Source organism: Asparagus officinalis, chromosome 5 (assembly GCF_001876935.1).
Source record: "Asparagus officinalis chromosome 5, Aspof.V1, whole genome shotgun sequence".
Lineage (NCBI taxonomy): Eukaryota > Viridiplantae > Streptophyta > Magnoliopsida > Asparagales > Asparagaceae > Asparagus > Asparagus officinalis.
This window is the reverse complement of record NC_033798.1, coordinates 41,441,915-41,453,857: the sequence shown is the minus strand read 5'-3', so window position 1 is coordinate 41,453,857 and position 11,943 is coordinate 41,441,915.

Below are 11,943 nucleotides of genomic sequence, written 5' to 3'. Positions count from 1 at the left end.
TACACTATGCACACATGTATATCAAATTTTACAAATGCTCTATCTGTGAATGTAAACGCCATCTTGCTAAATTTTGCTATGATGCATAAAAACTCACAAATTCTAATATTATTCCTCCTTGTGCATCCCATCAAATATTTTCACCACATACACAAACACATGCACCTATTGTCCATCATAAACATGTTGATATGTTAAAATGTGATTTTTGTGATAAATTTGGATATTTAGCAAAATTTTATTTTGATTTGCAAAAGTTTTAAATTTGCAAAATGTTTCAAAAAGACTATATTTGTTTAAAAATATTTCTTGTGCATGATAATCATATTTTATTACAATTTTATACCCTCATTATCTATTTTATATGAATAAATATACCACTAATAATTGCTTTTATCTTTAATTACAGGTTAATGAAGAATAAGAGCCAAACTCCAATCTCTCAACAAAAAGCCCTTGATTTAATAAAGAAATGAAGCAAAGAAACCCATTGGAAAATCAATTGCCAAATTATCTAAAAGGCCAAAACCCAAAAGAAGAAAGAAAAATATATATCAAAGCCAAACGTCCAAGCCCAAAAGTCAAGCAAAGCCCAACGTCCAAAGCCCAAAAGCAAACAACAAGGAATTCTATGGACAGCACAATGGAGAAGAGATGGCATTGATGCCAGCATCGATGGGGGCATTAATGCCTGCATCGATGCCTGTATCGATGCCAGCATCGATACCCCTATCGATGCTGGCATCGATACGACATACAGTTAGTTACGAATCTATGGCTGATTTTTGTTGTTTTTTGATAAGATTTTAATTTAATGGCTCTCATTCACTGATGTTTACTATAAATAGGGGTAGAGAGTGAGGGGTTAGAGGTGTGAAAAATTTTGTAACTCTATTTGGAGAGGAGGGCTACTCTTAATTGAGAAGGCCTTTAAAAAATTGTAACTTTTGTTGCAATTAATAATAATAATTTTTCTCCACTATAAATTTGTTTTTCTCCTCTTTGTTGAATGATGAGGATGGAGATGAAGAACAATTTGATGGTTTGCATTTCTTTTATTTTTCTCTTTTATTTCTTTTTAGTAATTTCTTTATTATTGCTTATTAGTTAGATTTACATTCATGCTTGTAGTGTAGATTTATTTTCTTGTCTTTTTATTTCTTTTAGCACTTTATTTTGTAGAGTAGATTTATTTTCTTGCATTTAATTTTTGCAATTTATTTTGTAGTTTAGATTTTCATTCTTTATAGTTAGATTTATTTCTTGTTCATAGTTTAGATTTTTATTTTTATTTTAATTTTGTAATTAATTCTTTTTATTCTTGTTTTTATTTCTTAAGATGTGAAATTAATTCTTATAGGAATCTTAGAATTGTATGAAACTAGTCTAATTTCCTTTATAAAAGAGAATAGTTTATATTTTGTAATTGAAATTGGTTAGTGGATTATATTCTAGATTTCTTACTTCTTTTGAATCCTCCATCTTGACTTTCTTAAATTTTCTTTTTATTCTTGGTTTTATTTCTTGATTTTATTCATTCATCTTTCTTGCCTTGTGATTTTATTTATTCTTTAATTCTTCCTTCTCTCCTCTAAAATTCAATTTATTATCTTTTGCATATATTCACAACAATCACTCATACTTATTCTTTATTCCTAATTGTCACGCACAAAATATAAGAACCAAGTTTAATAATCTCTTAAAATCACCTTCCTCGTGGGATCGATAACTTTTTATACTATAACTTGATCAATTGTGCACTTGCAATTTTAGTACATAATTATGCTGCATCAAGTTTTTGGCGCCGTTGCAGGGGAAGGTGGTAAAATAGGATTTTATTAGTTTGATTCTTTAACTTGTGTGTTTTCTTGTGAAGGAACCGCTTGGAGCTTGAAAGTCTTGGATTGAAGATCAAGAACTTAGAGAATTGCTTCCGGGTAAGTCATCTTTCTAGTTTTCAATTCCACCCTTTTAGTTAGCTTCACAATTAGCGATAATTAGGATTTAAAAAAATTTATTTTTGTTGACTATAATAAAATTCATCTTTCACTTGGACATTAACTAACAAGATAATAAACTCAAGCAATGTTCCCCCTTCTCACATTTGATTGTTGTTGACCATAATTAAAAATATATAAAGATTTTCTTTTTATCATCCTTTTTAGTTGTTTTTAATTTCTAGGGTTGCATTTTATATAGTGTAGGAATTCACCAAAGTGAGTGTAGCACTTGATTTGGCACACACTTAAAACATTCTTAAGGATATAGTGTAGGAATTCACCAAAGTGAGTGTAGCACTTGATTTGGCACACACTTAAAACATTCTTAAGGACAAAACCCATAATCAAGATAAGGTAAGGGATTTCATCACCCTTTTCTTAGCCCACAAATCACTAATTCCTCACTTCATAAACCCAAGCCTTCTAAAACTCATTAGACGTTGGCCCCTAAGGATTCGAGCTCAATAAGGAACAAGAAATCCTTAAGTGAACCGGTTTAAGTTTTCTCAGATTAGTTGGTGCCTAAGGCAAGGTTTAGGGGTTGCGTAAAGCGCTCCGCAAGGAAAGAGGTACTTAATTGATCTTTGATCACCCTCTAGTACTATCCTTACCTGGCTAACTACCTGGGTAAAACTTTAATCTTTTCACTGTAGGAGTTTTTGGTTAGGAGCTGGTCTAGTTGAGTTTGGCTAAACCCAAGAATTAGAGTGATTGAAAAGTGATTGTTTTGATTTGTTTTAGTTAGGATTTTTCTTTATCCTTTTGTTCTCATAAAAAAAACTAATTTTCTTTCTTTCCTTAAAAAGAAAAAAAAAATTGTTTTGGTGTATGCAAACTTGGGTTCGGGATAATTCTCATCGTTTAATCTGTGTTGAACCAATCCAAGAAATGGCAAATCAACCCATTCTCCAGGATATGCGTTACCCCACCAGAAATGCAATTCCATCTTGCATAAGGCTCCCCGAAGCAAATGGAGCAAATTTCGAGCTTAGACCGCATTACATAAACATTCTTCCGAAATTCCTAGGTAATGAAACAGAAGATGCATATATTTTTATCTTGGAATTTGAGGAAGTATGTATTATGATTAAAATGAGAGAATTAACCGAAGATGTAATTAAGCTCAGATTTATTCTGCTCTTAAGGACAAAGCTAAAAAATGGTTGTACAGCTTACCGACAAATTCCATCTCAACTTGGGAGGAATTTGTCACCGTTTTTCTTAAGAAAATTTTCCCTATTCACAAAATGGTAAAGCTTAGGAACAACATTCAAAACTTCAAAATTATCCCGGGAGAGCCATTCTGGAAATATTTCGACCGATTCAAAGATCTTTTAATCCAATGTCCTCATCATGGTCTAGAAAAATGGCGATTGTGCCAAGTCATATAAGAAGGATTGGACTATTCTTCAAAAACATCTTTAGAATCGATGTGTCAGGGAGATTTTATGAGGAAAAACGCAGATGAAGCTTGGGAATTTCTAGAGAGTTTATCCGAGAAAACAATGCAGTGGGAACACTGTGATAACAGAGTTTCATTAAATCCCCAATCTAAGTCTGGTGGTCTTTCTCTGGAGTCAAACATTGCTTCTGAAGCAAAGATGGCGACGATTCTGCGGAGGTTAGAAGCCTTAGAAGTTAAGGAACGAGCTCCAGCTCAAATCAATCATGTTTCTGCCCCGGGATGTCATAACTGTCAGTCTTCTACCCATGTTTCAGAGGAATACCCTCTCCTAGGAAATAATCATGCTTTAGAACAGATGAAGGCTGTATTCCAGCGTTCTAGAAATGATCCATTTTCTCCAACCTACAATCCAGGTTGGAGAAATCATCCCAACTTTGCTTGGAACCAAGGAAATTCTCATGGAAACCAAAACTTCATTCCCGCGTCGAACCAACAATTCCCTAGAGGAAACACTATCCCATTCAACGCACCAAACAATTTTCAACAAGCTAACCTAGTTTTTCCAACCCAACATCCTCATCCTCGCCAGCCTACAAATCCTTCAAATTCTGATCATGACAAACGTTTAAGTATCTTAGAAAAGGGTTTAGAAGCAACATCTTTAGAATCGATGTGTCAGGGAGATTTTATGAGGAAAAACGCAGATGAAGCTTGGGAATTTCTACAGAGTTTATCCGAGAAAACAATGCAGTGGGAACACTGTGATAACAGAGTTTCATTAAATCCCCAATCTAAGTCTGGTGGTCTTTCTCTGGAGTCAAACATTGCTTCTGAAGCAAAGATGGCGACGATTCTGCGGAGGTTAGAAGCTTTAGAAGTTAAGGAACGAGCTCCAGCTCAAATCAATCATATTTCTGCCCCGGGATGTCATAACTGTCAGTCTCCTACCCACGTTTCAGAGGAATGTCCTCTTCTAGGAAACAACCATGCATTAAAACAGATGAACGCTGCATTCCAGCGTCCCAGAAATGATAGCTGCCAACCTCAGTGAAATTTTTTCAAAACCCATGCCGTTAAAATATAAGGACCCTGGTTGTCCTACAATTCCATGCGTCATAGGTAACACTCATATTGATAAGGCACTTCTCGACTTGGGAGCCAGTGTCAACCTCCTTCCTTATTCAGTCTATCAACAGTTAGGTGTAGGAGAACTTAAACCGACAAGATGCACTCTACAGTTAGCTGATAGATCTATAAAAATTCCCAAAGGAGAGGTAAAGGATGTTCTGATCAAAGTTGGAGAGTTTATTTTCCCTGTTGATTTTATTGTCTTGGAAACGTAGCACATTTCCAATCTCAAAAGTCAAATCCCCGTCATTCTAGGAAGACCGTTCTTAGCCACCTCAAATGCTTTGATCAATTGTAGAACCGATCAGATGAAACTATCTTTTGGGAATACGACTATTGACCTCAATATCTTCAACCTAGGAAGGCAACCTAGTGATCCATCTCATGAACCCATGGAAGTGAATTTTATTCAAGGAATATCCAGTGAACAACAAGAGGGAGTGTGTGAGTCTGATTCAAATGCATCTAATTTAATGATTGAGGAGCTTTCTGATGACGAACTAGAGATAGAACCGCTGATCAATCATGTTTTTGCTGTTGGCTGGCAACGAGAACCTTTAGAGATAGAACCCCGAGTCCAGCTTCGCCCATCTGTGGAGGAACCCCCTAAGTTAGAGCTCAAACCTCTACCCGAAAATCTAGAGTATGCCTACTTAGGGGAGAACGAGTCTTTACCAGTTATCATTTCTTCTGAGTTGACTACCGGTCAAAAGGAAGCTCTCTTAGCTGTTTTAAGAGAGAATAAGGAAGCCATTGGATGGACCATGGCTGATATCAAAGGGATTAGTCCAACCATTGTTCAACACCGAATCCATTTGATAGATGATGCCAAACCTACTAGAGATGCTCAACGTAGGTTAAACCCAGTGATGAAAGAAGCAGTTAGGAAAGATATTCTGAAATGTCTCGATCATGGGATCATTTATCCCATTTCTGATAGTTCATGGGTGAGTCCAGTCCAAGTTGTTCCAAAGAAATCTGGGATCACCGTGATCCAAAATGAGGCTAATGAGCTGATTCCCACTCGAATCCAAACTGGATGGCGAGTCTGTATTGACTACCGAAAGCTCAACTTAGCCACTAGGAAAGATCACTTCCCTCTTCCTTTCATTGACCAAATGTTAGAGCGTTTAGCAGGACACGAGTTCTACTGTTTCCTGGATGGATATTCAGGTTACAATCAAATCCCTATCGCTCCAGAAGATCAGGAGAAAACCACCTTCACTTGCCCGTATGGAACATTCGCATACCGACGCATGCCCTTTGGACTGTGTAACGCACCGGCCACATTCCAACGTTGCATGATCAGTATTTTTTCCGACATGGTAGAGTGATTTCTCAAAATTTTCATGGACGACTTTTTCATTTTTGGTGACACGGTTTCCCAATGTTTGCATCATCTTAAACTGGTCCTGGAACGGTGTAGGGAGAAAAATCTAACTCTTAATTAGGAGAAATGTCATTTCATAGTCAAACAAGGCATTGTCTTAGGACATGTAGTTTTCAATAGGGGAATCGAAGTGGACAAAGCTAAGGTAGATCTCATTTCCAATCTCCCTCCTCCCAAAACAATCAAAGATGTCAGATCGTTTCTTGGTCATGCTGGTTTTTACCGACGTTTCATCAAGGATTTCAGCAAAATTGCTAGACCCTTGACCAATCTCTTAGCCAAGAATACATCATTTATCTTCTCTCCCGACTGCCTCAAAGCTTTTGAATATCTAAAAAAGGAGCTAACCACAGCTCCTATCATTCATGCACTAGACTAGACCTTACCCTTCGAACTGATGTGTGATGCATCTGATTCTGCGATCGGTGCTACATTAGGACAACAGTTTGATGGAAAACCGCATGTGATCTACTACCCCAGTAGGACTCTGAATGATGCCCAGCAAAATTACTCTGTCACGGAAAAAGAGTTTTTAGCTGTAGTTTTTACCTTAGAAAAATTCAGGTCCTACCTCATCGGTTCTTTGACCAAAGTTTTCACAGATCATGCCGCACTAAAGTATCTTTTGACCAAAAAAGATGCTAAAGCACGGCTCATTAGATGGATTCTCCTTCTTCAAGAGTTTGACATTCAAATTCTTAACAGAAGGGGAACAGAGAACCCCGTAGTAGATCACCTTTCTCGACTACCGAACGTACCAACATCAACCGTTCCGATCAATGAGCATTTCCCTGATGAACAACTCCTACAAATCCAATTTGTCCCATGGTTCGCTGACATTGTGAATTACATAGTCATGAACCAGATCCCTTCTCATTGGTCCAAACAGGATAGATCCCGTTTTCTCTCCCAAGTAAAATACTTTTACTAGGATGATCCATATCTGTTCAAATACTATCCTGATCAAATCTTTAGGAGGTGTGTTCCCACGGAAGAAACTAGGAGTGTTCTATTCTTTTGTCATGAGCAAGCATGTGGGGGCCACTTTGGCCGGAGAAAAATAGCTGAAAAAGTTCTCCAGTCTGGGCTGTATTGGCCCACTCTCTTCAAGGATTCATTCGAGTTTTGCAAAACCTGTAACCACTGTCAGCTTTTAGAGAAGGTCACTAGAAGAAATATGATGCCCTTACAACCCATCTTATCCATTGAACTTTTTGATCTGTGGGGTATCGATTTCATGGGATCATTTCCAAATTCCTTTGGAAATGTGTACATTCTAGTAGCCGCTGAATACATGTCAAAATGGGTTGAGGCGGTAGCTTGCAAAACTAATGACAACAAGGTCGTTGTCAAGTTTTTAAAAGAGAACATTTTTGCTTGGTTTGGAGTATCCCGAACGATCATCAGTGATAACGGTACACATTTTTGTAATCGTTCTTTTGAGGCTTTGATGAGAAAATATTCAATCACTCACAAATTGTCAAATCCTTATCACCCCCAAACCAGTGGACAAGTAGAGGTCACAAACAGGCAGATCAAACAAATCTTAGAAAAAACAGTTAATCATAACAGAAAAGATTGGTCTGTAAAATTATGTGATGCTCTGTGGGCATATAGAACAGCTTTCAAGGCCAATTTGGGGATGTCACCATACAGACTAGTGTTTGGAAAAGCTTGTCACCTACCTGTAGAGTTGGAACATCGAGCAATGTGGGCAATAAAACAGTTAAATTTTGACTCGAACTCGGCAGGTAAGAATAGATTGCTCCAAATAAATGAGTTGGAAGAAATTAGAAATGATGCATACATAAACTCAAAATTTTACAAAGAGAAAACCAAGATTTTTCATGACAAATCAATTTTACAAAAAACTTTCTCTCCAGGACAAAAAGTTTTATTGTACAATTCAAAATTATATTTTTTTCCTGGAAAATTAAGATCAAGATGGACAGGTCTATTTTTTATCAAACAAGTTTTTTCACATGGGGCTGTCAAGATAAAAAATCCTAAAAATGGTAACATTTTTAAAATAAATGGTCAACGTATGAAACCATTTTTAGAATTTTCTACACTCGGAGAGGAAGAGATGTTGGTCCTTCATGAACCTCATTATCTATAAAAAACAAATAAATATAAAATAAATATAAAATAAAAATAAAATAAAAAGGAAAGGAAAATAAAATAAAATAAAATGAAAAAAAATAATAATTACAATTTTTTTCTCTCTTATTTGATTTCTTCATCCTCATACTAACAGTAATTGCAGATCCTTATCATCAGTGTCGACCGAACAAATGTAAGATCTTCAAGTCTTATCTGTTTTACTTTGTGCATCAGCGAATTTGCATTGAGGACAATGCAAAATTTAGGTGTGGGGATGGGAATTAGTTATTTTTTCCCTTTATTTCACCTTTTTAGTTGCATTTTTGTCATTTTTTTCCTTTTTCTAAAAAAAATTATAAAAATATTGTCACTTGCCAAATTAATAGAGTTAAGTAATAATTGATCTAATTGATAGATTTTAAATTTTTTAATCCCTAGTTAGTTACATACTCAAGTTCACCTTTTATGATAACTCCAAATAAAATTCTTAAGAAATGATTTTTCAAGTAGTATACTTTACTTAAGTCTTACCTTAGATTTTTAATTAAAAATAATAAATTTTTTGCATGCTTAACTTAGAGTTGAAAATAATTTTTTTTAAGTTATCTTGATTTACACATTTTTTTTTCGGACTATATATACTTACACACATATATATATTAAAAAAAACTAACCTTATAAAAGAAGAGTGCGAAAAATAGGCAAAAAAAAAACTCTTAGATTCAAGGTGATTCTATGTTATAAAGCCTAAGTTGACTGAGTAATTAAGCCCAAGGAGTATTTTTATACTTAATGACCTAAGCCCAATTGGGTTGGGATTCATTGGCCCAAAACTTGTTAAATGGTTACTTAGAAAGCCCGTTAAAATAGAAAACAATCACCAAGAATTAAAGAGTAAAGAAAAGAAAAATTATATACATATAACACTAACCATTTTTTATATATATTGTTGTTTTGTATATATGGTTTTGAAAAATAATTTTTGAACAAGAGACTTGAAAGTTATTTAAAACAAAGAGTTAGCATGTTCTTTTCAAAACTTTTAAATTAAATCTCTAAGATTTGACTTGGTTCTGTATTGCTATAATGAAAAAGATTTTCAAAGAAATTTACATTAGAGTTATATATAAAAACGTTTTCTTGATTATTAACTAGCTTCTATTAGAATGTCTAAATATATCAAAGAAAATTAGTTATTTACTGACTTATTTAACTTGGCAAGTTGACCGAATTTTGTGGGTATATTCACTGCAAACCCTCACGAGACTACAACTCGTTCACTAGGGTACCCTAGTGGTTTAAAGGCTTGTTATATGCGCTAAATACAACCGCGTATCCTGCGAAAGTGAGTTAGGATTTTCTTTTTCTTTCCTTGCTAGAGGACTAGCAAAAGTTTAGGTGTGGGGGTATTTGATAATCATAGTTTATTACAATTTTATACCCTCATTATCTATTTTATATGAATAAATACCACTAATAATTGCTTTTATCTTTAATTATAGGTTAATGAAGAATAAAAGCCAAACTCCAATCTCTCAACAAAAAGCCCTTGATTTAATGAAGAAATGAAGCAAAGAAGCCCATTAAAAAATCAATTGCCAAATTATCTAAAAGGCCAAAACCCAAAAGAAGAAAGAAAAATATATATCAAAGCCAAACGTCCAAGCCCAAAAGTCAAGCAAAGCCCAACGTCCAAAGCCCAAAAGCAAACAACAAGGAATTCTGCGGACAGCACAATGGAGAAGAGATGGCATTGATGCCAGCATCGATGGGGGCATTAATGCCTGCATCGATGCCTGTATCGATGCCAGCATCGATACCCCTATCGATGCTGGCATCGATACGACATACAGTTAGTTACGAATCTATGGCTGATTTTTGTTGTTTTTTGATAAGATTTTAATTTAATGGCTCTCATTCACTGATGTTTACTATAAATAGGGGTAGAGAGTGAGGGGTTAGAGGTGTGAAAAATTTTGTAACTCTATTTGGAGAGGAGGGCTACTCTTAATTGAGAAGGCCTTTAAAAAATTGTAACTTTTGTTGCAATTAATAATAATAATTTTTCTCCACTATTTTTTCTCCACTTTAAAATTTTCTTTTCTCCTCTTTGTTGAATGATGAGGATGGAGATGAAGAGCAATTTAAAGGTTTGCATTTCTTTTCTCTTTTATTTCTTTTTAGTAATTTCTTTATTATTGCTTATTAGTTAGATTTACATTCATGCTTGTAGTGTAGATTTATTTTCTTGTCTTTTTTATTTCTTTTTGCACTTTAATTTGTAGAGTAGATTTATTTTCTTGTAGTTTAGTTTTTGCAATTTATTTTGTAGTTTAGATTTTAATTCTTTGTAGTTAGATTTATTTCTTGTTCATAGTTTAGATTTTTCTTTTCTTTTTATTTTTGTAATTAGTTCTTTTTCTTCTTGCTTTTATTTCTTAAGATATAAAATTAATTCTTGTAGGAATATTAGAATTGTATGATGCTAGCCTAATTTCCTTTATATTATGCAAATTATTCTCTTACACTTAAAATATTCATGTTTAGGATAATCAACTAGTGAACTAATCGATAGAAGAAGAATTTGATAATCTATGCTTATCTTAAATGGTTTGATAGGTTATGCTTATGAATTCTAGGATTACTATCTTGTTGTTATTTTTTATCATGAATAGTAATTTTAACTTAGATGATAATTTGATAGGTTATACTTTCCTTAAATGGTTTGATAGTCTATGCTTAATAAATCTAAGTTGAAATATGATAAAAAGAGAATAGTTTGTACTTTATATTTGAGTTAGTTAGTGGATTAAATTCTAGATTTCTCATATCATAATTGAATCCTCCATCTTGACTTTCTTGAACTTTCTTTTCATTCTTGATTTTATTAATTGATTTTATTCATTCTTCTTTCTTCCCTTATGATTTCATTTATTCTTGATTCTTATTTCTTTTCTCTAAAATTCAATTTATTGTTACTTGCACATATTCAAAACAATCACTCATCATATCTCTCTCCACAATCACACTTATTCTTTAATTCTATTTTGTCACGCACAAAACATAAGAACCAATTCTAATAATCTCTTAAAATCACCTTCCTCGTGGGATCGATAACTTTTTATACTATAACTTGATCAATTGTGCACTTGCAATTTTGGTACATAATTATGCCGCATCAGTGCATAATTAAAAGGTCAACAAAAATAAGTACATCCATTCTATTGCACTTATTGCAATAGGATGGTTCATTTGCGTGATTTTTGCTATGATTGGATATGTACACTAAATGCGTCCAAACGGGATCATAACCCAAGGGCTTTTGATTACATTGATAGGAGTCATGTCCCTATACTCTCCGGCACCAAGAGTGTTTAGGTGCCAAAACATGTTTGATTTTAAAAAATTAAATTTTTAGTGGTTTTGTTTTCATTTTTTTAATAAAAAAAGTGTGATTATTATTTAGATTTCATAAACAAAATGCAAATAATTTCATAAAATCTTTAAAAAGAAAGAAATTTTTGTTATATTTAGAAGAGAAGATCTTGGATTATATATATATATATATATATATATATAATTATATATATATATATAGTTGTTAATCATGGTTTACATGGATTCTGGATGTCATTAGTTGACTGAACTTTTTCATCAATAGACCGATCACAACATTAGTCGACTAACTAGTGATTTGTTTCTTTTTACTGAGTTTTTTTATCGAATTTTTGTCTTCAGAACCCAAACTCTTCTTTCAATCCTAACCATTGGTTTCCTTCAGAACTAATCCTATCCATAAATCTTTCTCTATATATATCAACAAATCCAAACCCTAACTTCACAAACCTACTAGTCGACCTATCCCAGAATCTGCTGCTATAAATCGACCGGTCGACCGATAAGATCGCCAAGTCAAC